This window comes from Leuresthes tenuis, unplaced genomic scaffold, assembly GCF_036924035.1.
Source record: "Leuresthes tenuis unplaced genomic scaffold, fLeuTen1.0.hap1 SCAF_10, whole genome shotgun sequence".
Taxonomy (NCBI): domain Eukaryota; kingdom Metazoa; phylum Chordata; class Actinopteri; order Atheriniformes; family Atherinopsidae; genus Leuresthes; species Leuresthes tenuis.
The window spans coordinates 9,067,870-9,090,306 of record NW_027325364.1 but is presented as its reverse complement, the minus strand read 5'-3'; the positions used below and the strand labels follow the sequence as shown (position 1 = coordinate 9,090,306).

Genomic DNA, 22,437 nt, shown 5'->3' with positions numbered 1-22,437 from the left:
GTTTCTGTTTTGACATTCATTTTTCTAACGCTTGACAAACCATCCATTGGAAAATCCCAGCAATGTTGCAATCGTCAACCTACATAACTCTAATATATAGATTAGATCAATAAAGCATAGTACAGCTGACAAGGAGCACTATTTTCTATAGTTATCTATAGTGCCTGGTAAGTAGGTACAGAATGTGCCGTCTTTGCCTGCCAGGTAAGCGAACGAGATGAGGCATGACTCAGAAAGGCAGAAAGCCAGTGCTATGACGTCTGATGTCAGATATAATTTCCAAAGCAAATCAGGCAGCTACACTATTCATTGCCTTCTCTACTTGTCTATTATATCATTGTATTATCAACACATCATTGAACCATTAAAACTGCAAAAGTGGTACCAGAAACGTTTCAAATATGTAGAAATACTGTATATGCCCTTATTCCTAAAATTTATGACATTACAAATACCATGCTGCTTTGGTTAGTTTCCCCCTCCATAAGAGTTGTCTTCTGAGATGAGAGTCTGAGCAAAGAGTGAGCCAGCAATCAGGTTAAGATTAAATACCAGGGAGGAAAAAACTTGAAAAGCTCGTATTCACTCCCAAATCTTGTTGTGTTACCATTGCAGAGACTTTAAATACGAGTGTTTAACTGGCCAAAGCAAAGCCTGTAATGAACTTCTGATGGCAAGTAGTCTCACAGAGAGGGGCATGACGTCAGTGAAGTGATCCCTGGGGTGATGAACTAAGATGTGACTGTATGTAGAATTTGCTGACCCCAAACCAAGTAAACAAGAAGAGAAGGGAAGAGAAGAGAAGAGAAGAGATTAATTGCTTGTATATGCTTGAATCTCAGCTGAGGTCCATCTCCTTCATGTCCACTACCCAGTGACTAAGAACCCTACTCTGGGTTAATCATTTTCCCAAATACCAGAGCTGTGACTGAATTCAGCCCTCTGGGAAAATGTGTGGGCCTTTCAAACAATGCTGCACAAATATCGTCCTGCGTTTTTATTCCAGTATTCCTGCCCAAAGTAGGGATCTCTCTTTTAATATTGCATACAGTAAGTTACTGAATCAAGAATAACATGCACTAAAAGGCTTTACAATAGTATATTAATTTTTAGCAACATCAATCAGTGAGAACGACTCTACTGGAATGTCTCTGTCCCATTTACTATTGACTAACAGCAGTGATGTTGGTCAATAGATAAATTTGTTTAAAGTTAAGTTTTGTAAAAACATAAACTTTTCAGTAACTATTTATGCATCTCAAAATATGATTATTTTTGCCTCTGCAACCCAACATCATTTTCACAAATGCTTCTCAAAATCCAATTAATGCATGATCATATATGGTATGTAGTTACACCTGATAACCTGTAAAACTGGATATAAACATACCAACAAGAACTTAACTTTCCTTTAACACAAACATTTTTGGCCTGAGTACAAAGACAAATTGACTGTTTACTGGAACTACATGAAACCCTTCCATTTGTTTTCACATATTCGGATATAAGATAGTGAAGGAATGTCATGGCTATATTCTACTAGTCATCACTACACTCCCTGGTTAGCATAAGGAGGTCAAACTCAGGGCCAACCTTGAGACCTCACAGAACAGGAGGCCAATGCAAACAAGCTGACTGTAAAGCTGTTGCTGGGAAACATAGTCATGGTTGGTTACTGAAGGGCAAGCAGATACCAAGTCCAGTCCATTCCCACAGGCTGGCCTGTTAATCCTCAGCCCCAAACTTTGCTTACGCTCTGCTTAATTCCAAAGGAAAAATCTGAACAGCCCTTTGAGAAAAAAATCTTGTAGTTACCTCCCTTCACTGCTTCCCATAAATAAAATATGTTTGTAAAATATATGTTTTGCTGAAGCTAGACAAAGCACTTGACATCATGTTAAACCAACATAGAGAGATCATCCTGACAGCAGCAAGCTGTGTACTGCATGAGCAGCTATATCACCACCTATCACTACAAACAATTGTGTCACAGGGTGATTTTGCCAGCTGACACTGTGGTTATAAAATCAGGAATGTATTAGAGCAGAGTGACAGTCTCAAAAAGGCTTTAAGTGAACACGAATTGACACATTCTTACTGAGCTACATTTCAGTCACAATTTCCGACATGTGTGGCCATTTGACAAAAATAAAAATACTGCATTTCCTCATATAATGACCAGGATTCAATTTTTCAATTTTTTTGGCCCTCTTATAATGGCTGGGACTGGAGTTAACATGAACAAATTTTCAAACCATTCGGATCAGTCCGATAAGCTGTTGCATACAGTACGATTGAACACATTTCACAATACAAACCCTGTTAAGAAGAGTTTCTACCTTATTAATTTATATCTATTAATTATTAACCTGCAGAGAATTTAACTTGATATGGCGGAGGAAATATAGTGTATGATCACAGCTTGTCAAATTAGTAGTTTATTTACCTGTTTGCTACATTGTTTATTGAACTCTGTGTCATTCTGTGCGAGCGCTCTCTACAATTCATTGATAAATTAAATTTTTTCAAAAAACTTGAGGGTAACGCCAGAGGGGGGAAAAGAAGTGACAGTAGAGCTTTGTGCTTGCGTTGGGAGATTACAACTTTCCATTGAAATTAATGGACGTCCGGTTGACTGACATATAAACACACTTGTATTTGGGAAAGACACACAAGTGTAATTTTGTGGCAATCAAATAAGGCTGTGAAGAAAAATATCAAAAGTCTTCCTAATAACACTGAGCATTAGGCTAAAGGCATTGTACTTATATAGGTCTGGTAGAAAATACTTGCTTTTAATTACAGATACACATGTTTATCATGGCTGCCTTGCATATTCTGTGTTTCTTTGAGTGTAGTTTTTGCACATCCATAGAAATTAATGCTTCTCGTTCGCAAGCTGCAATTTGTGGGTGACCTGTAAGGGCAGTGTAGAGCTGCATTTGACCGGATACGGGGTTATAGGTTATAATGGTGCAGATGGGAGTGTTTTTTTCTGGTTTGAATCATCTAATGTGTGAGGTGCAGTACACAGGCAAGTAAGTTACTAGTGTGAATGCGTGATTAAAAAGCAAGTATATTCCTGGCCTAAGGGGTTAAGTAAAAATAAAGGCCTTGGACTCAATTTGAGGAAATACAGTATGTGAATGAGAGCATCTCTTTGGGGAATCCAGTGGTATTATTAGTGCTGTGTAAACAGGCTTATAGACTAGATGCAGGTGAGGCTTTCAGCAATCAAAACACAGACAGGGAAGCAAGACTAAATGAAATGCAAATGTCAGAAAGGATTTCAATGTAAAACAGGAAGTGAACATCAAACAGGAGTTTAACATAAAATATGGATGTACAAGGAAACCAAGACTAGAATACTAAACGTGAAAATCCAAAAACAAGGTCAACACTAAGATGAAGTGAGCAGGAACACACTAGAATACAGAACAAGGGCCAACCCACAAACCCAAAAGTAGAGTACAGATAGGCAAAAGAAACAAGCAAATACCAGAACAAACTACGAATAAAAGGCTCTTTTCAGTTTCAGAATGGATGGCTTTTCAATTTTTAGTGTAATCATGTAGTCATTAGTCATCTAAAGTGGATGAAATACTAAGGATTTTCCTACAACCATAAATTGACTAAAAAAAGCTGTTTAGTTTGTTAGTTAGGGACAGCATCTTAATGATGAACAACAACTTGTTTTTTCTTATTTACCACAACAAAAACAAAAGGAAACATTTTATTAGCTACGTAACTGCACAGTTAATGAGGGAATGCCATACCTCAAAGATAAGTGTGGCACAATGCGGAAGTGATGAAACTGTACCACCATGATAAGAGAGTGTGACCAGTCTTAAAAAGTTTAATACCAACTGTGAAAATTGCAAACAATTTGAGACTGTACTGTCATACGAGATCTGAACACATTCAAGTAAAGAAGAAACCATTTCAGTACAAAGGTAACTTCTGTATCTGTAACGTATGTGTTTTATAGGTCCATCATGATTGATGTGCTTTTTACTTGAAGTGGATACTTCAGTAAGTGTAGATTTTACTGTGCACAGTAAGGTATGATTTACCAGCTACAAAAGCCACTCTATCACCTTTAACTGTCTGGATCTTTTGGCAGCAAGTGGACTCACAAACCAGAGAAAGGAGAGTGTTGTTGTAACAGGTCACCTTCAAGTGCAAGTTTCCTTCTATAAAGGTCCCAGATAAAGCCAAAAGGAGGGGGGAAAAAGAAGAAGGTGACATTTAAGGGAAAATGCATGCTAGAGCAGGATCTTAATTTTATGACAAGTCTTAAATCAAATTAGAGTAAAAGTGAAACATTTGGATAAACACATATAATCACATTGTGTCCTGTATGGGTGCCTGGACATCTCCCAGATACAGTAAAGCTCCACTGTTGGCTTTGATATGGAAAACAGTACATCACAGGACACTTGTGTATATAATTTTGGAGCCTCATGTTGTGCATATCAAAAATCTGCTCAAAACACAATTTCAAAAGCACACTTCATAAAACTTAAATTTGTTTCTTAGTCCAGTGGCCAATTAAAAAGATCCTGATGGAGATCTCATCTGATCTTTCCAGCACCTCATGACCATGGAAGAATAACATTTTAGTAAATAATTCAGGAAAAGGCATGAAACGCACAACAAAGATGTTTAATGGTTCTGAGTTTAAGTTACGACAAAAATGCCAGGGGAATTGTATTCTTGTTTTTTTTTTTTTTCTTTTTTATAAAAAAAAAAAAAAAAAAATTGGAAGTTTCCAGATGCACATACTCGTAGAGACGATTCAGACCACAAACTAATCACATCGATGTGACCAATTGTTTGCATGTAAAGCAGTCAGGCCTATTCAGGTCACAATAAGACAACATTGGAGTTTGGCACTCAAAATATTTTTGTCATAAATTAGTCAAATGTTTGATGCACTGGTCCTCTTGGCTTTTGCTGCATCAGATAAATGAAGGCCCCTAATAGAAAGGAGGCACTGAGGCAATAAATCTTATCGCAGGAAGAGAAGGAAATTGCTCGTGAAGGAAAGATAATGTTGCAGCCTCGTTCACAGACACATGTGCTTATTTAAACAAGCTTACAAGTGCTGATTTTGGAAATACAAAAAAACATTTCAACTGAAGTTGAGCAAGGATTTTGCTTACACAAACGTTAAAGAGAAAATCTTTCACAATACACTCCCAGTTTAGTTCAACTTCAGGCTGTTTAGTGTAGATGCAACACGGATTCTGAGCCAGAAAACCAAAACTACAATCAACCTCATAACATTTAAAGACTTGAGCAATCTGCGGTCATCAAATGGGGCACTCAGCCACTGTTGAGATGTTATTGGTAAATAACAAAAGATCTATGTATGTTAATACAATAATTTTTGAATTGTCAATGTCTTGCATTAGAGTAAAAACAGGGCCACCCACATTATTCCTACATTAGAGTCCTATAGCCAGAGAGCTAAAGGTTATGATTTGGAGACGAGGCTCATGGTTGTTTCAGGGACACCTGAGACTACTCCGCTATGGAAGCCAGGGTCAGACAAGACGACAGAGTATAGGCTGGAGGACCAGACACCAGAGCAGTAACCTGTTATTGTCCCTGAGCATTTAAACACTGCTTGGTGTGGTGTGGGAGGCGACAGAAGGTTCAAATCAAAACCAACAACATAAACACAAAGGAGGAAAATGACTACCTGCAGAAGAAAATGTCACTATGGTCTTTGTAATTCGTCCCCTCTCGGCAACTTTTAATGACCATGCTAGTGTGGGGATATGACTTGATGTATTTTAATATTAGCCTTAATTCTGTTGTGGTACAGCATCAGAGGAAAGCTGCATGTTAATATAAGCTGGTTTGAGAGAATTTACCTTAAACGTTCTGGTCTCATTTATCAAAAAGACTGGATACTGAGATTTAAATGAGTACAAAGATAAACAAAAGCCTGGCACACATTGCTCTGATGTTTATTTAGTTATATTCAAAACATAAATTTGTCATAATGTGACAGCTTCTTGGAAAACTTAGACCTGAGGACATACTAGCGAGGAGTCCTTGTACAAAACTTTCTGAAGTAAAGCTAAGCTGAAAATGCAACGTCTCATGTCATCTCTCCTTTTCCATAAGCCTGTCCCCGTCCCAGTGTTCCACAATAGTCCACCAACGGCAAACAATAACATTGCAATTACTGTAAATCATACAGTACTGACCCAACCACCACGAGGGAAAGTTTGGAATAAAATTACTTTTCTATATCATCATGAGTGGATGGCCAAAAGACTAAATTTTTGGCCTACATTTGTCTTCCTTTGAAGGAAAAAATGCTACCATACATTACTGCTTCACATCTGGTTTGCATTGGGGAAACTATGCAGTTAACTCCTGTGTGCCAATGGGGGTTTTGGAGAGTCACAGCCTCGAGAATTCAGGAAAGTTTGTCTTTTTACCTCCCTTTCTGTGCTGGTATTTACCGGTAAATGTTTAGATGGTAGAGGAAAAAGCAGTGAAAGAGTGAGAAAGGAGAAAGCAAATCTTGAAGAAGAAAAAAAAATCTTGACAGTTTGCTAGTTGATCTTTGGATACACATTGAGGCGGTAAACAGTGTGGTGAGAGAAGATGGAGGTAGGGATTGCAGTAACAATGGAGTGGAAGATAAATGATTTAAAAAAATTCAACAAGAAATTCAAAGTTCATTGTCTCAGAGAAACAATGGCCCTGTCACAAAAACAAGCATATTTTCAATAGTAAAAAGAAATGCTGAAAGAGTAACAATCATAAGCCTCAAAAAAAAATTTGGCTTATCAACACATAAAAAAAGCAGTCCTCATTAACCCATCAATGTTCCTCTCATTCACACATGCAGGACAGCGGTAGGTCAGCCTCACATCAAACCAGTGTTGTAGAATCAGCTGAGTGACAACTGAATTGTTGGTCTGAGTGGACTGTTCCACGATGGTGACTTGCCCTGACACACGCAGACTGTTTCACTTGAGTTACTACCTTGCTTGCCGGCTCAGAGGCATTTCAGTGGTGGATCAATTTCGAGCCTATATACCACCTCTGGACTTTCACACAAGACGTCAATGCACAACAGAGGTGCATCAGTCCCGGCTTGAAAGGCTCGTCAAAAAGGCTTATTTGGTGGGGATCCCACTCCGAGATTTAAGATGGTTCCTGGCTTTAGACCAAATAAGTTTATTTAAGTTGTTCTACTGCAATGAGAATGAGAATTTGTATGTTATTTCTATTTGAATAAACACTGCCATTGATTCAGACTCCAAAGTTTCCCATGGCAGGTTTGTGTGATTTGAAGTTGCTGCCCTGCTATTTTCAGATCCTCCCTGTCATACTAACCCTGTGAACCAAATGATAGGGAATCCCTTTGAAATTTGAGGACTTCCCTTTTTGTCAGAGCACCCTTTTGAATTTAAATGTCTTTTTTTTTGTTCAGACCTCCACATATCTAAATAAATGTATGAACTTTTTAAAAATCCCTGCTTTATTCAGTATATTTGAGTATGTGTGACATGACTCAGTCTTCAGTCTCCATTCAGATCTCAGTCAAATGTGAAGCATGCTTGCAAGCTGGGTGATTCAGTTACTGGTTTGGAAGCCCCAGGAGAGGATGTTGTGTTTATAAGACTAGCCTCCAGAGGGGGAAGAGAAAGCTGTTCTGATGCAATATCTTCAGTGACAAAACAAAAAAAAAATAGAATTTTGTCTACTTCAGAGCCAGGCAGAATCAGCAAATATCTCTCAAGTCAACCATTCCGATAAGTAAAGCCAACTACTCTGAATAGTCAGAACCAAAAGAAGGAGGGGCAAATTTGGCCACCTCCCTCTATTTACACGTCCGACGATGTCAGGCATGTGTTTTTGACATACAGCTATGGAGTGTAGGAGCAGGAAATTTGGAAATAAAGTAGTTTGAGGGTCTTTTTAGTTGAACTCTTGTAGTTCAGCTGCTCTTTTTGAGACATGAATTAAAAAAGTATAGCCAAAATAAACTAACAAAATCAAAGATGCACACACAGACATGCATGTGTATTTGCACTTCTAACTTTGAGGACACTTAAAGACATTGTGCATTCCTTAACCTCTTAATGTAACGTTACTTATCCAATCCAACATGCAAACTAGAATTTGACTTCAGTTTGAGACCTTTTTATTTTCCACGTAGTTTTCCCCTTATCAGAGTTCAAGTCTCCTTATATTGGTTATTCACAAGTTCATAGCTAAGTCTCTGGGGTTCTTCAGGAAGAGGTTTGCTTGATAATCTTAAAGTTTAAGACATGTCATTTTTCTCAAACTGCATATTCCAACAGCACCTTATTTTACGGTCTCACTAAATTGTGCTGTTTTCGTTGTTTTCTCTTTAAGTGCCCTATTATGAAAATTCCAATTCTGATTGGTCATGAAATGGCAGTGTGAAGAAATGCTGCTCTTTCTTTGTTTGAGTTTTAACAACTCCGACTGTCAATCTCTGTTTATCTCCATATTGCGAACAAAATGATCCATTATCATTTTAAATTCCAATCAGTTTAATCATGTAATCATAAATTCATGCAGTTGGATAGAATAGTAAGTTTATTTAATTCTTAATATACTTGATAAACATCCAAAAACAGTGAGACTGCCCAGTAAGCATAACAACAATGACTGCATCCTGACCGAAACCCATTCTGACCACTGCTTGTTTTTTTTACACATCAGCTTTGTGGCTAATACACAACGATCCTCATCATACATCTGGACTACACACCAAGTCTTACTTTGAACCCAACAACACAAAGTAGCTCCTGCAGACTCCTGGTCATTCCCAGGTGGTCTTCGAGTGAGTCAACTAACTGGACATGACATCAAGGAACCAGCCTATGGTTCCAAAGGCCGCACACTCAGCAGTATAAGCATGCCACACTTGTGCGGTACACAGCCACAACTGCAAGCTGTTATTTATAACTCATTCAAACTTGTGGCTCATGGCTGCAACGATGGCACCTGATCCTGAAGTTATTATTTTTTTTCCCCACAGTGTAATCATACATCCCAGCATCCAAAGACATGAATATTCAGCGCGTTATTACAAGCAGCAGGCGGATGTTTCCTTTCATTCTGAATATCCATAGTTTCCATGAATATTTCATAGGTATAACAACATAAGTAGTAAGAACAATCCACATTTTTGACAACAGCTACACAAATTATATTCCACCTTCACAGCAGACCAAAATACTTAGCTCTCTCCCCCTTTGACTCTGTAACCCTGTGAAGATGGGTTCATATCTAAAAAAGCATTACATTGGCTTAGAAAATTGAGGGATATCTGCCAAGTATGAGTCGGCTGGGATGAATATCTCAGAAGTCATTTCCAGTATATATAGTTGTTTTTCCTTTCTCAGACGCATCTCTATGGCAACTAATAAACAGTGCCATCATTCCACAAGTTAATTCATCCTGTACAGCCGTTACAGAGGGCACAACCCAGCGTTTTATTCGGGACACTGTGGCAATACAAAAACTGATATGTTATGCTATAGAATTTCGCAACCATCAGGGAATTTACAGTGGTTATTGCATCCCAAACTAAGGGAGATTTTAGACTTTCTAACAATTTCTAGAGTACAGTCTGTAATACACATGTGGAAAAGCAGGTCAAACTTGCCTAGAATAAATCAGATAATTCAACAGTGCAGCAAAATACATGCTAGTACAAATATATTATAAATTGTAAACAGCACAAAACCAAAGATCTAATGTCTACTACCTTTACTTGGGTATTAGGTCTAAGAACCAAATGCATGTTTGTTTCCTGCTGGGCAATGACCCTGAGCACCAGCATGGGGTTGATAACAATGTCCAAGGTAGTATGCACTCACACTGTGCTTCTTCCTGTTACCCCAAACAGAACCATCTCTGGGACTTCTCAGCAAGTCGGTCACACACAAACATACAGTCACAATGAAAAACAGCCATATTATGTCTAAACACACAGACACAGTCCCGCAGAAGGACAACGTCAGTGATACACCTGCAGGCGGTTGCAGAAGCTGTCTCGTGTCTACAGTGCAATGCGTGCTCATACACATAAACATGCAAGGCTCAGGGTAGGTAGAGGGATCAAACAAAAAATAAACAGCAGCCAAACTGAGAGGCTTGAGCGACATGTGCATGAAAAGCACACACAGTGAGCAGCTGCATACACACTCTCAAAGTTTGTTTGAGTCTCTTTGTGGGGACTTCCTGTCAAGTGTAATCACCTCTCATAGACATGATCCTCTGCATTTCTGCGCATATAAATTAAGCTGATAAGATCAAACAATCTGATGGATTTAGGAAATGAGTTTCAAACAAAGTGGGAAGATCATGGTTATAGCAATAAAAACATGGTGAGTAGATGATGAATCCAAACCAAAATTAGGAGCTGGGACTGACTACTACCAAGACAAAGTCCTTTGTATTTAATCTTCCTTGTAGCCCAGAAAGTGGAAGCCTTACCTATTCAAACATTCCCTTAATTCTGCAGTCTGATGCAAAAAAAAAAAAAGCATCTGGGCATATACACATCTCTCACAACGTAATTTTTCTAATCCAGAAAGGACTGTCAATCTCTAGTTCCTTTGACCTTCAAATACATTAATGAAGAGCTAGTCCCATGTGCATTGGATGTCCTGAAAGCACATTTTTGCTTGATGGAAACTAAATGCACTCTGATGGATTGCTACAAAGTCAGGAAGTGTATATGCAAGTTATACACCAATGGAGGTTAGTGACCTAAAGGTTTATCCTCCTCACCACACTGCCAGGAGAATGTCTCGGCTCTGAAACGCAGCAGGCAGGCTGCAATGAGCTCACTTTAAAAGGTGTCCATAAATCATGCTGCCATACTTCCAGCACTGTCTCCGCCCTCAGCTCCCCACATCCCCCTGTCACTAACCCACCCACCCTTTTCTTCTTTTCCCTGCCACCTTGTGCATTACTAGTACTTGCTTGTCATGTGTGTTTTGGGCCTTTGCATTCATGCACAGAGCCAGGATAGGATAAGGAGAGGAATTTAATTGTGTCGTGGCCTAGCAGTGAGCATGTCATGTTAAAGCAGTTGTAACAGAGCAACAGGGAGCAGAGGAGTGATATAAACACGTGCTGAACAAAAACTGATTAGCTCTAGAAAAAAAAACACTACTCCTTCAATAAACAATGGATCTCAGTCAAATTATCTTAGGTTTGTTTTTTAGATATCAAGACGAGCTTCAAGTTCAGAAATCCTATAGCTAGCTTCTTGACTTTGCCAGAAGAGAGCTGCAATTTGTCAGGTCCTTATCTTAGAGTGTCGCACGCTGCAATCTTTTTTATCATGCACCAATGCAAAACACCATTCATCTTCCAAACCTAATTTGTTATCGGTGATAAAATGCAAAGTCGCAGCTGCCGTTGTTGTTAAATAGAGACACCATGAAAATGGGTGCTTTGGGAAACACTGATAGCGTGGCTGAATTATGTTGCTTCCAAATGCAGACCTGTCTATCTCTTTCCATCTATTAACCACAACCCTTGTCTGACCTCATTCTGTTTTTATCCCGCTCCTCTTGCCTATATAGTAGAATTCCTGGCTTAGATGGATTTTTGAACAGCGCTGAACACAAAGCAGACTTGAGCAAAGTGAGACGCTTGCTGAAGCCACAAGCTTCTTGCCATGACTCCACAGACTCTTCATCAATCAAATGAAGTGTAGATGTAAATCGTGCACAAGTACATTAGCAAGTTATATGGCTCTGTCTTGATTGTTGGACCAGCAGGATCCACAAGCAGAAAAAAGTTAACAACTGCATGGCACATGATGCTGTGGAGAGGACTGTAATAATATCCTGACTGATGGCCACCACAAGACATGATGTTGCCATTGATCATCATCATGCATGACATCTCATACTATAGGACATGTTTTCCTCCATTTTCTTTCAGCAAGTATTAAACCTTAAACAGTTTCCACTCACCAGTTTTGAGAAAGCATGAGACGGGATGAAGGATGGGGGATTTTAAGGGGGGTTGAATACTTCCACCATGAAGTCATGGTGCTTGTGTCATTGGCCCTCTGCAGTACTTTGCTCACCGTCTGGCCTGCATTTTACCCATTGATCTCATTTCCATTGCCAACATTGGATGTAGTAGTTTAAAGCTGAATGTTTGAGCCCATTAAAGCACTGAAAAAATTGCAAGCTTATGGTGAACCTAAAGAAAAATAAAGAAGAAAACAACTGAAAAATGTCTACCAAATTCCTAAGAGGACTGGAGTAAACAAAATGTACAGTTTTCATTGGCATTTAATGGAGTAGGGAAATGTACAGCTATGCATATACCTGGTGTAATAAGCTTCTTCCATCCTCGTCATGTGCTGGTTTGAATTAGTGATTGTCCTTAAATATGAACAAATTTGAATTTTCTTTTATTGACAAGATTACAATCATAACATGAGATATTCTGAATTGAGATAACGATTTCATTACATATGAGAAGGCTGCAACTCGTTTGAGTAGGTTCTGTTGTAAAGTACTTTAAAGTATTTTAAAGTACCTCTCTGGCAATTATTAATCCCTTGAAAAACCAATTGTACATTTTAAAGTTCATGGAACAAAAAATAATTACATTTAAACTAATTTAAGATGGTTTGAAGCTGACTCTTCATCTATTCCCTCATTCAGTGAAAGGAATTGGATCTATGCATATGCTAATTAGCCCCACCCACATCTCCACCCACCAGCAGTTTACAATGGCCTTTCCTATTTACTCTGACTCTGTTTACTATATGCTCTGTTTGGCAATTTCTAATGTTGGGGTAATTATTGTTTGAACCAAAGAGCGAGAGCAGAGAAGGCTTTAAGTTACAGTGCATAACAATATCAGACAAGAGAATAAATATATGCTATATATAAAACAAATACTGTAGAGGCATGTTGCAAGATAGTAGTTGCTATCTCCAACTTCACTGCTACATGTCAGATATTGTTTCACATCTGTATTTTAATTGTTTATGTTAACATCTACAGCATCTGTAGATCGGTAGAGGTGTGTTCAATTTGCACTTCCCTGGTGCTAATGCAGTTAAGCATCATCTCGGCAAGCGGTTTGGCTGAATGCCCAAGACACATACATGCATCAACAGAGCTGCACAATAACACTTAATGCTGAGATAATACAATGTACACACTGTAAGAAGTGAAATACACAGCTGACAGAGGACTTATAAAAGGCAAATATCTGTTGTTTTTTGGCAATATTCCAGAAGACAGAAGGTTCCTTTTCACAGGAAGAAATATATTTTCACAGACATAGTAATATATCACATTAATGTTACATGTCTTTAAGGTTCAGCTAGCTGTAATTTCATTCAAATCCCATTGAATTACTACAAAAGCACACAGGCTTACTTTTCTTCAGTTTCACTTTGTTATATGTATGTATATTAATGAGCCACAAGCACCACAAGCACTCTCTGCCCATCTATGCATTGGGATTATACATATTATGTTTTTTGGAAGAGAATGATTGCGCCACAAAGACTGCATTTGCTGTAAAGGTAACAAAAGTACGATAAATCATATCTGAAAATGCAAATGATTTAAAATCAACTGTTTTCTGAATTTATGCTCCCATGAGCCTTTTTGATTCCCACTGACTACTAGAAGTTCATGCTGCATCTTGTCATTGCACTGATGGTCTCCTGTCTGCATAAGTAGATTATCATACCATCCACAGCAAAATTTCAATAGAATTATGTGGAGTTGAATGTTTAGGAATCATTTAGTAACTCTGTAACTCCCTCTGGACTGAGTGATACTCTGTAGCTCAATAGAATCTACTAGTAGTGAACATCTGTCAAATAAAGCAGTATTATATCATTGTAGCATCTCACTGACTGTCCCATTTTTATGGACTTTAATTACATAAGGTGAATGAGAGATGACAACAGACAATATGACATCTCTTGTGTGCGCTCGTCATAGGTGTAAATAGATGCTGAAATGTAACAAACTAAGATGGAAAAGTGGCATTAAAAAAAAAAAAAAACTACCACACGTTGTGGACTTGCAAGGTTTTTTATTACACACTTCTATGACAGCCTGAAGAAGACCCAGAATCCATTCTTAGCTCTTTGATATTTATCCCTTCCATGCTTCTTCTCATGGATGAGCTAACGTCCTTTTATAGCCACATGAGGGACACTTTCTACCATTTATGGCTCCTTTAAAGTGCTGCATGGAGGCCGGTAAACACCCAATGAAGGTGACAGAAAACAGGGAGGCAAAGTAGGCCAACAAACATCCTATCCACTTCCTATTCCTTTTCAGTATATCTTTGACAACTTTAGAAAATAGCACCAAAGGTTGCCCAAGCAGTGCCAAATGCACTCTCCTCTGTGTATTTCGAGAGCACACAACTGACATATATAGTTCAATTAAGTAAAAAGCATAAATCCACACCTCAGTGTATCTAGCTCTGGCTTGTCTCAACCTGTCTGCACTGTGGAAACTATTGTTTCTGCCACAGAGCCATGAAGACGAGAGTTGGAGCAGAGTATGCATCTATGTATGCTTGTAAATACAAGTGAGCAAAAGATATAAAAGACAGATGAGGAGAGATGGTGCAAGACATTCAGGGTAAGGAGTCACATTCTTGTTCACTTGCTAGTTCCATCATGCAGAGCAGGCATTTTACCGTGTTTACTTTCAGAGAGGGGGAAAGCCGTTTAACAGCTGCACTCCAAATAAACACGGTTGTATTTATCATAGACAAGCTAATACACTTCTAATCTCAACAAGTAACAGCTTTTCATACTATCCAATAAGTCACAGTATTGTGCTTAATTCCTGGAAGACAGTTGTGCAACAAAGAAGACATTAATGCACATTAAGATGAAATGTAAACATGCTAAACACCCAAACTCTCATGACTACACTTCCTGTTTTGTAATGTCATGGTCTAAGCTCATTCTTTGCAGATGTGGGATTCAGTGCTATTAAGTGTTTGGGAAGCAATCAACACCAGAGCAGTTGGCATTACGTCAAACTGAAGTTACAAGCCATATAAAGACACAACTACCCCATCAGCAAGGGGAGAGGTTGGGGATACTTAAGTGGTGTGGTGGAACACACTGTGTGTGTACAACAAAGCTAAAGCAAATTACCTCCAATACATCTGAAATAAAAGCTGAAATGAGAGTTCTGCAAATATGTAGATGTGGATAAATAGCCCACTCTCTAAGGGAGTTACAGTGTACTTAAGGTGGCATTTTGATCTTCAGGCATTGCTGCCTTGTTTGATGCCTGCTGTGTACCATTGCATGGTTAAGGACTGCTTGCCAAATGCTCTCATATTATTGCCCAATACAGGTCAGAGGGCCACAAATTCTTGCAAATGATTTCTCATGTATCCCACATATGAATATATGGGGTCAAAATCAGAAGGGTAAGCTCTGGCTCTGCTTTGTCATCTCACTCAGCAGAGCAGAGACATATAAGGATGGAATAACATCTTATTACCTTGTGTTCAGGAGGAATTCACCTCATTGAACGTTCTTCTCCTCAAGTGTCTCCATTAACCATAGGTTATCCTATGATTTAGCCACAGGCCAAACATAACCTTTAATTTCATAAATTTATAATAAACGCATTAGCAGTTGTATGAAACTGCTGCAATTTGTCTGAAGACATGAAATGTGTGCTTCCCCTTCAGTCCTCCTCTTTCTCTGCTTCTTGGTATGACAGGCAACGTTTGTTCCCTGAGAAGACAAACTTTTTTCCCAGGATAACATCTTGTATCAGTGCCAGAGCATTGAGGAAATCATGACATTACGTAATTCTAAAGAGATTTGCACACTTTTTTTTTCCAACAAAGATGTGATCAACCCAGAGCAGAGGTGAAGGAGTTACACGAAAAAACTGACAGGTTTATCTGGGATCCTGTTTCAAGAAAGAAAACAAGGCAAACTAGGCACATGATGTGGATTTGGTAACTGCTGCAGCTCTGCATAGCATTTCTTTCAGCAGCTCTTATTAATCTGTATGTGTCATGGACTTTTGTCACGTCGCCCTATCATTCTCCCTTTAGGCGAAGGTGCAGGTAAACAGTCATGCCTGACTCACAATTTTCTCCGGTGCAGGACAGAATGTGATGATGCAGCAGTGAATCGACAGGATTTCTGCACCCAAACAACATGTGCTACATGTGAGAACTTTGGGAGGAAACACTGATAAAGTAAAAACATGCTCCATGAATTCAGCATGTAGTAAATATAACAGACAGATATGATAACATAGAGTAGACAGAGTGAGAGGTGGAGTGAGGCAAAAGATAGCCCCATTCTTCCATGGCATGTAATTAGTCTGTATTAAACTGTGTAGTTATGGGCCATCTGCAGTTCTTTGCTCACTATTTGGTATTTCCTCTAAAACAGCATTTTCTTTGAGTGTTGTAGGTAAGTAGTAGGTATAGACCTGTAATTTTATCCCTTGAGAAACATAATTACCCCATTAGCAGAGAGTCAGTTACCTTTCACACTCTTTAGCTGGCCATATAAAGTTTATGTTCTCTTTACATAAAACCCGGCTTGAACTGAGCACTGTGGCAGAAAGTGCAGAGAAAGAAAAGGGAGAAAGCAAGTGAGGCAAGATGACTGGATTGTGAGGGGGGCATATATTACCTCCCACAGGGGCCCTGACTGAAGAGATCAAGTTTCAGACGTTTACCAACAAAGCATCCATGGAGGAAGTCTTGCGACCATCACGATAACACCACAGCACCTGGCTATCCTCACACAGGAAATCTGAAGTCACTTCCCCCTTTTCAGAGAATGCAGACACACTACTACGGCGAGCCATGTGCTCCTACATCCTTGAGTAGGGAACCGACTACCATAACAACCTACGAAAAAAGAAAACATGAAGAATTTCTAAATTATATAAAACTACATGATTTCCCACTGACTTGGTCCACTGAGTTTGACTCTATTGACACTAAAGCTTTATTTTAATTATTATTCTTTTAAGCAATATGAATCAGATTTCATTAATTAGTTGAAAGACATGAAACCTGGGTTGAGCTGTATCTGACATTTTGAGTTTAAGAATAAAGGGCAGAGCAAAGAATATGATCAAATAAAATTTGATCAGGGAGACACAGACACAGACTTTTAAAATCTGACAACACATTCCTTGACTAACTTAATTTGAAACAAGTCTGAGCAGCATCCTGATCTGTGTTAAACTTAACAAATATGATTGTGAAAACCTGCTGTTTGAGAGTAGCCTTTGGGATTATGTGGCACAGAGCAATTACACAAGCACAAACTATACCAAGTGCCCTCTGAACACCACAGAGGAACAGACAGACAATGTCAAAAAAGAACTACTTCACACAAATCTATATTCTGCTCCCAAACCACCTGCAAACACTTGACCGCCGATTCCTCCATCATTAGCATTGGCCTGGTTTCAAACGGTGCCAGCACATAAAACCAGCCACAACCAGTCCAAGTCATTTAACTGCAGTCCCACTGTAGTTTAGAACTGGCCGGGGTCCAAAAACCATGCGGGGCTAACCTTTAGAAAACACTGAGACCTCCAAAGAATGTGACCATGGTCAATGAAACAGAGAGGGAGAGAGGAAGAGGAAAAAAAGCAAACAAATACATTATACAGCCCGTGGGCTCTGTCAAGGCAAACTTCCCAGCTGCTAAATGGGACAGAATGACTGGTTTTTAGCTGCTAGGGCATCATTTCTGCTTGTTACTGTGACAAAGAGTTTGTAAGAATAACCTGTCAGCAGTGTGAGCACAGCAGGATTCCTCAGAGACCAAACCTCCTTAGGCTAAAAATTCTGCAGCAACACACAAAAGAAAGGTGGTGGATCGACTTCTGCAGTTGTGATTGTGAGGATTTGTTGTCCTCAAGTTCATACATTGTTAAATACTTCAGTGGATTTATTAAAGCATGAGATTTTCTAACTGAAATCTTTACATTTTCAAATCAATTCCTCATAAATCAAATTACATCAAATAATCTCTATCTTGATTATTTGATCAAGTGACTTTATAGGAGAAAGAGATTGCTTAAAATGACGAACCCTGAGAGTAATTTCAGTCTGTAGGGCCTATTCATTTTGATATAGTAAACTATTTTATTGTACTGTTAGGTATCTCTACTCTCATCTGATCTGTTTCAAGTTGCAGCAGGGAGAAATTTTCACCAGAAACCTCTGATACATGCACTGGTTGCTGAGGACTGCACAGGTAAAATAAGGTACACACTAATGCTCCAGAGGAGAACATTTATCAACCAGAGAAGCTCATTTTAGTAGCTAGTGGAGAATAGATATAGGGAGGCCATTACCACAATATCATATGTTGCTTCTGGCCTGCTGGATGTGTAAATAGGCAATTGTTAGTTTATGGTATCAACTGTTTAAGGTGATGAAAGTCAGTGTTATACTCCAAAGTGATCTAAAACTCAGTTGTAACAGGTTAAAGCAGTCTAGGCATCTTTTTATATGTTAAACATTTAGTTTAAGACCTCTCCACCAGACTATATCTCGATATGTTAAAGATTAATCAAAGATTATCAGTTTAAGAATAAGAATAAAAGCTTGAGACATCAATTGTTAAGATCCTGAGGCTAAATGTGTTGTCAACGTAAGAAGCAAAGGGGTTTCCTATTCCTAAAGGTTCTTCAAGTCTGTCCAACAAGAGCCAAGATAAAACAAGGGGGTATCTGTGCAGACTGAAAGAATTGATTAAAAAAGCAGCCTCTCCATTCTTTAATCTAATATTTAAACACTGGCGAGCCTGAACACTTTGCCCTCCCACCATGCTCACTGCACCCACATGATGCAACAGGTGTGCCAAACAGCCGTCATGATGATGGCAATACACTACGTACTATGAAGTATTGATGTATGCCCAACCCAGCTCCAGAGGCTGCAGCACAGACACACCCAACACAGACACACTCTTCCATATCCCACTTCCTCTTGCTGGAGAAAAGACATGTTTAGCCTGAGGGACTTTGCTCTGTGAAACCTTCATTGCTCAGCTGGGAGCTTCTGTGATACAACAGTTGCTCCCTAATCCTTCCTACACACAGTTCAGTGGGTCACACAAACTAATAGAGTCTATTTCTCCTCTGAGGGGATTTTGTTGTTTTTTTCCCCTCACATATATATAGTTTTTTTCCTTGAATTTCTCTCCTTTTTTCTTCTCTGACAAGTATATTTAATAATACATAGGCACACAAGTATAGGTGAGAGGTGAACATAGTGACAAAGAATAAAGAGACAAATGTGTACGGAAATGGAAACAAACATAGATGGAAGGAAAATTTGCAGATGACATCCTCTTTTGTCTTCTGATTGTACTTTGCAGCCTTATCTTCTGGGTCCCCTTGAGTATAACTAATGTGTCATAATGTTAAGCCCAGGCCATCGCTTATCAGTCTGTTCACAGTGTTTTACTGGACAGCTAAAACTCTTTGAATGAAAGGCATGGAGTAAATATGACCTGAAGGTGTTAATGGATCAGGATTACTGTGCAAATAACGGTTATGGATCTACCACCTATTCAACCACTTATATCATTACAAATAGTAATCACAAATAAAATTTAAAAAATCCATAAATTGGATTTTGTGAAAATCTTGAAAATTTGCCCATCCCGGTGCCCACCGTTTTGCTTTTTTTTAAAAAGACATAATAGTGTTATTACTTTTAATCTCGAATATCTCCGAGGTTCAGATTTCATTGATTCTTTGTAATATCTTCAGCTGAACGCAACTGCCTTAATGATGCATTTTAAATAGCGAGTTTGTTTTCAAATAAATGGTCTAAACAATTCAAATAGTTTTTAGATGTTTGATAATCGCTCGACCCTAAAAAAATGCGATGTTGCTGTATTAATTTTTTTCCTTAGTCTTACCAAGAGTAACGTCTGAAGTGTGGACGCACCTTTCCAACTTGACAGTGGAAACCCTCCTCCCTCTTTATGCCAGCAGACACCCGTTGAGATCAGGTCTGGGATCAGTTCACAGATCACTACACGGACGGCTAAGGAGCGTCGCTCTCCAGCTGTAAAACTTTCTTTGTCCCTTCTGACTCTAATCAAAGCTCTGTGGCGAAGAGGGATGCAGCTTGCCGGCTACTTTTGTCCTACTACTGAGGAAGTTGCTGGTGAGTCACAAGATCCCGCCCCCCCCAAAAAAGCATTCCTCCCTCCCTCTTTTCTGCGACTTCAAACGAAGGCAGAGAGAAGTTCAGGCATGAGGGTAGATTCCTACAGGGTTCTTTTGTCTTTGGTACACTTTATTTTAGCTCAGTTATAATGGAATTGTATAGCTTTTTTTTCTTCTTTTGAGTTTATGGACTGAATTTGTAAAGCCTACATAGCATGAGATATGTGGATGAGGGTGTGCAGGGTATTGCCGAGCTATTTTTATTTATTTATTTATTTTTAAGCCTCTTTGAGTTGAACTTTTCATTTATCAAAAAGAATTAATCAGTTAAATTCATAATCAGGTTTCAACTGTGCACTGTTTGAGGGACTCAGTGTGTTTTGTGTCTTGTTATTTTCAGAAAACAAAACAAATTTGGAGAAGAAGTATTCACAAATGAATATTCGTGAGTGAAAAGCAGCAAACAGCCAAGACTAAAATCCCTTTCACTAACGTTTCACTTGATGTTTGTTGATCTTTCTATGTCCTAATATGACCAAACAGGCTAGGGAACAACCTAAGTCATACTTCCCTTTTACTGTGTCTCCCGTCCTAATGGTTCATTTTGGTCATGACTCAACAAATGGGAGTGATGTTCACCCTGCTGCTGTTCGTCACACATAGAAGGATAATTACTTATCTTCGTCATTACATTTAATCAGTTATACATTAAAACACTAAAGTGCCAGCTTTTATGAGAGACAGTATTGTTCTTATTTGCCTCATCACATTGAGATGTAATATCAGCTGACCAGTCACCACATACTGTACCTTGTATTTTTCATGCCGTCTGTCTTATCTGAGGTAGCGAGACAAGAGCCTGACCTTATACTTAGACACTGATTACTCATAGAAAACCAAAGCTGCCTTGTGCTGTTCTTTACAGGGAAATTACAAGATTTCAGAGTTTCAAAAGTAATTGTGTTGTATAAGTTACAAAAATCTGGAGAGGTTAGGTTTGGAAGAAAGGTTCAAAATCAATACTCAGAATCTAGTATATTCAATACTTTATAATGAACTCAAAACACATCTGTCATATCTTGACGCAGAATTCTTCCCAAAACAAAGACAAATAAAAAACACCATGAAGGTTATATGCAGTATCTCAGCTGTTCCTAAGACTGAGCTCCTCTGGGAAGAGATCTCCGATGTTGTTCCTGGGATCTGTAGGAGCCACTCTCTCGGTTTGGGGGTCACGGCCTAAGTACTCCAATTACCACTAGAACCACTGCTGCCTTCACTTCCCACATCTTTTCAACTTCCTCTTTCAGCCTTGGTATTTTTCAAGCTTCATGTGTTCTTTGTTCTCTACCACCACTGCCTTCTTCTGCAGTTTGTTGACCACGATAAAGTCTGGTTGGTTAGTCATCACCATTCTGTCAGTCTGGATGAGGAAGACCCACAGGATCTTATCTCTGTAGAGATGTTTCTATACATATAGATGGGTTGGGAGTAAAAAAGAATTATGAATATTTGTTGCTGTGATATCTGGATTAACAAATTCAAACACCTGCATAATAATCCATCCTATATATACAGCTGACAAGAACAGAGATGAAGCAAAAAAAAAAAAGCTTAAAAAATAAAAGATTTTGGTGTTATTAACTATAAAATCCCATCATATGGCAAATGATGTACTGCATCACTGTTGTTGGATTAAACCTTTTAGAGTAAATAATGCAAGGCATACTGGCCTTGCTAAATATTAAAAGCATTAAACAATACTATATGAATGTTATCTTTAATTGATTTGGCATAATTTTTCATTCACATTTTTTTTGTAAATACCAAAGAAAATGAACAATTTTACACATGAAAGAGTAATTACAAACACAACAGTTAAAACTTGTGACTCTTGTTTTTCATGGTCCTGTGACAGCCCTTAGGGAATGTGATCTGCACTGGTCTGACCCCTCAATTCCCCACAACCCCCTAATTATAATCTCTAATTTTACACTCTGAGGCGTAGTCCTGTCAGACTGTGTGGAACAAATTAAAGGATACATGCCTGTCAATTCATTGAGGTAAAAATGGCACGATGATCCCTACACTATGTCTTTCTTTTATAAAAAAGGTCAAGAGTAGCTCCTCTTACCTTGAACATGAAACATATCTCTGTTTTGATCTTTGAAAAAATAAACTAAAAGGGTTACAGTGGAATTTAATTTACTAATAG

At 38.7% G+C, this 22,437-nt stretch overlaps 2 protein-coding genes across 3 annotated transcripts in view; one reads left to right on the top strand and one right to left on the bottom strand.

Moving 5' to 3' along the window:
- fhl3a (four and a half LIM domains 3a) overlaps positions 1-20,194 on the bottom strand; it is a 28,941-nt gene extending 8,747 nt beyond the window's left edge. The window contains exon 1 of one of the 2 annotated variants that reach the window (XM_072393829.1): positions 19,970-20,194. The gene's annotated coding sequence lies outside the window, so the exon portion shown is untranslated. The remainder of the gene's footprint in view (positions 1-19,969) is intronic. The other variant, XM_072393830.1, reaches the window with a different exon arrangement.
- stk40 (serine/threonine kinase 40) overlaps positions 1-22,437 on the top strand; it is a 412,820-nt gene that overhangs the window by 283,185 nt on the left and 107,198 nt on the right. The window lies entirely within an intron of this gene.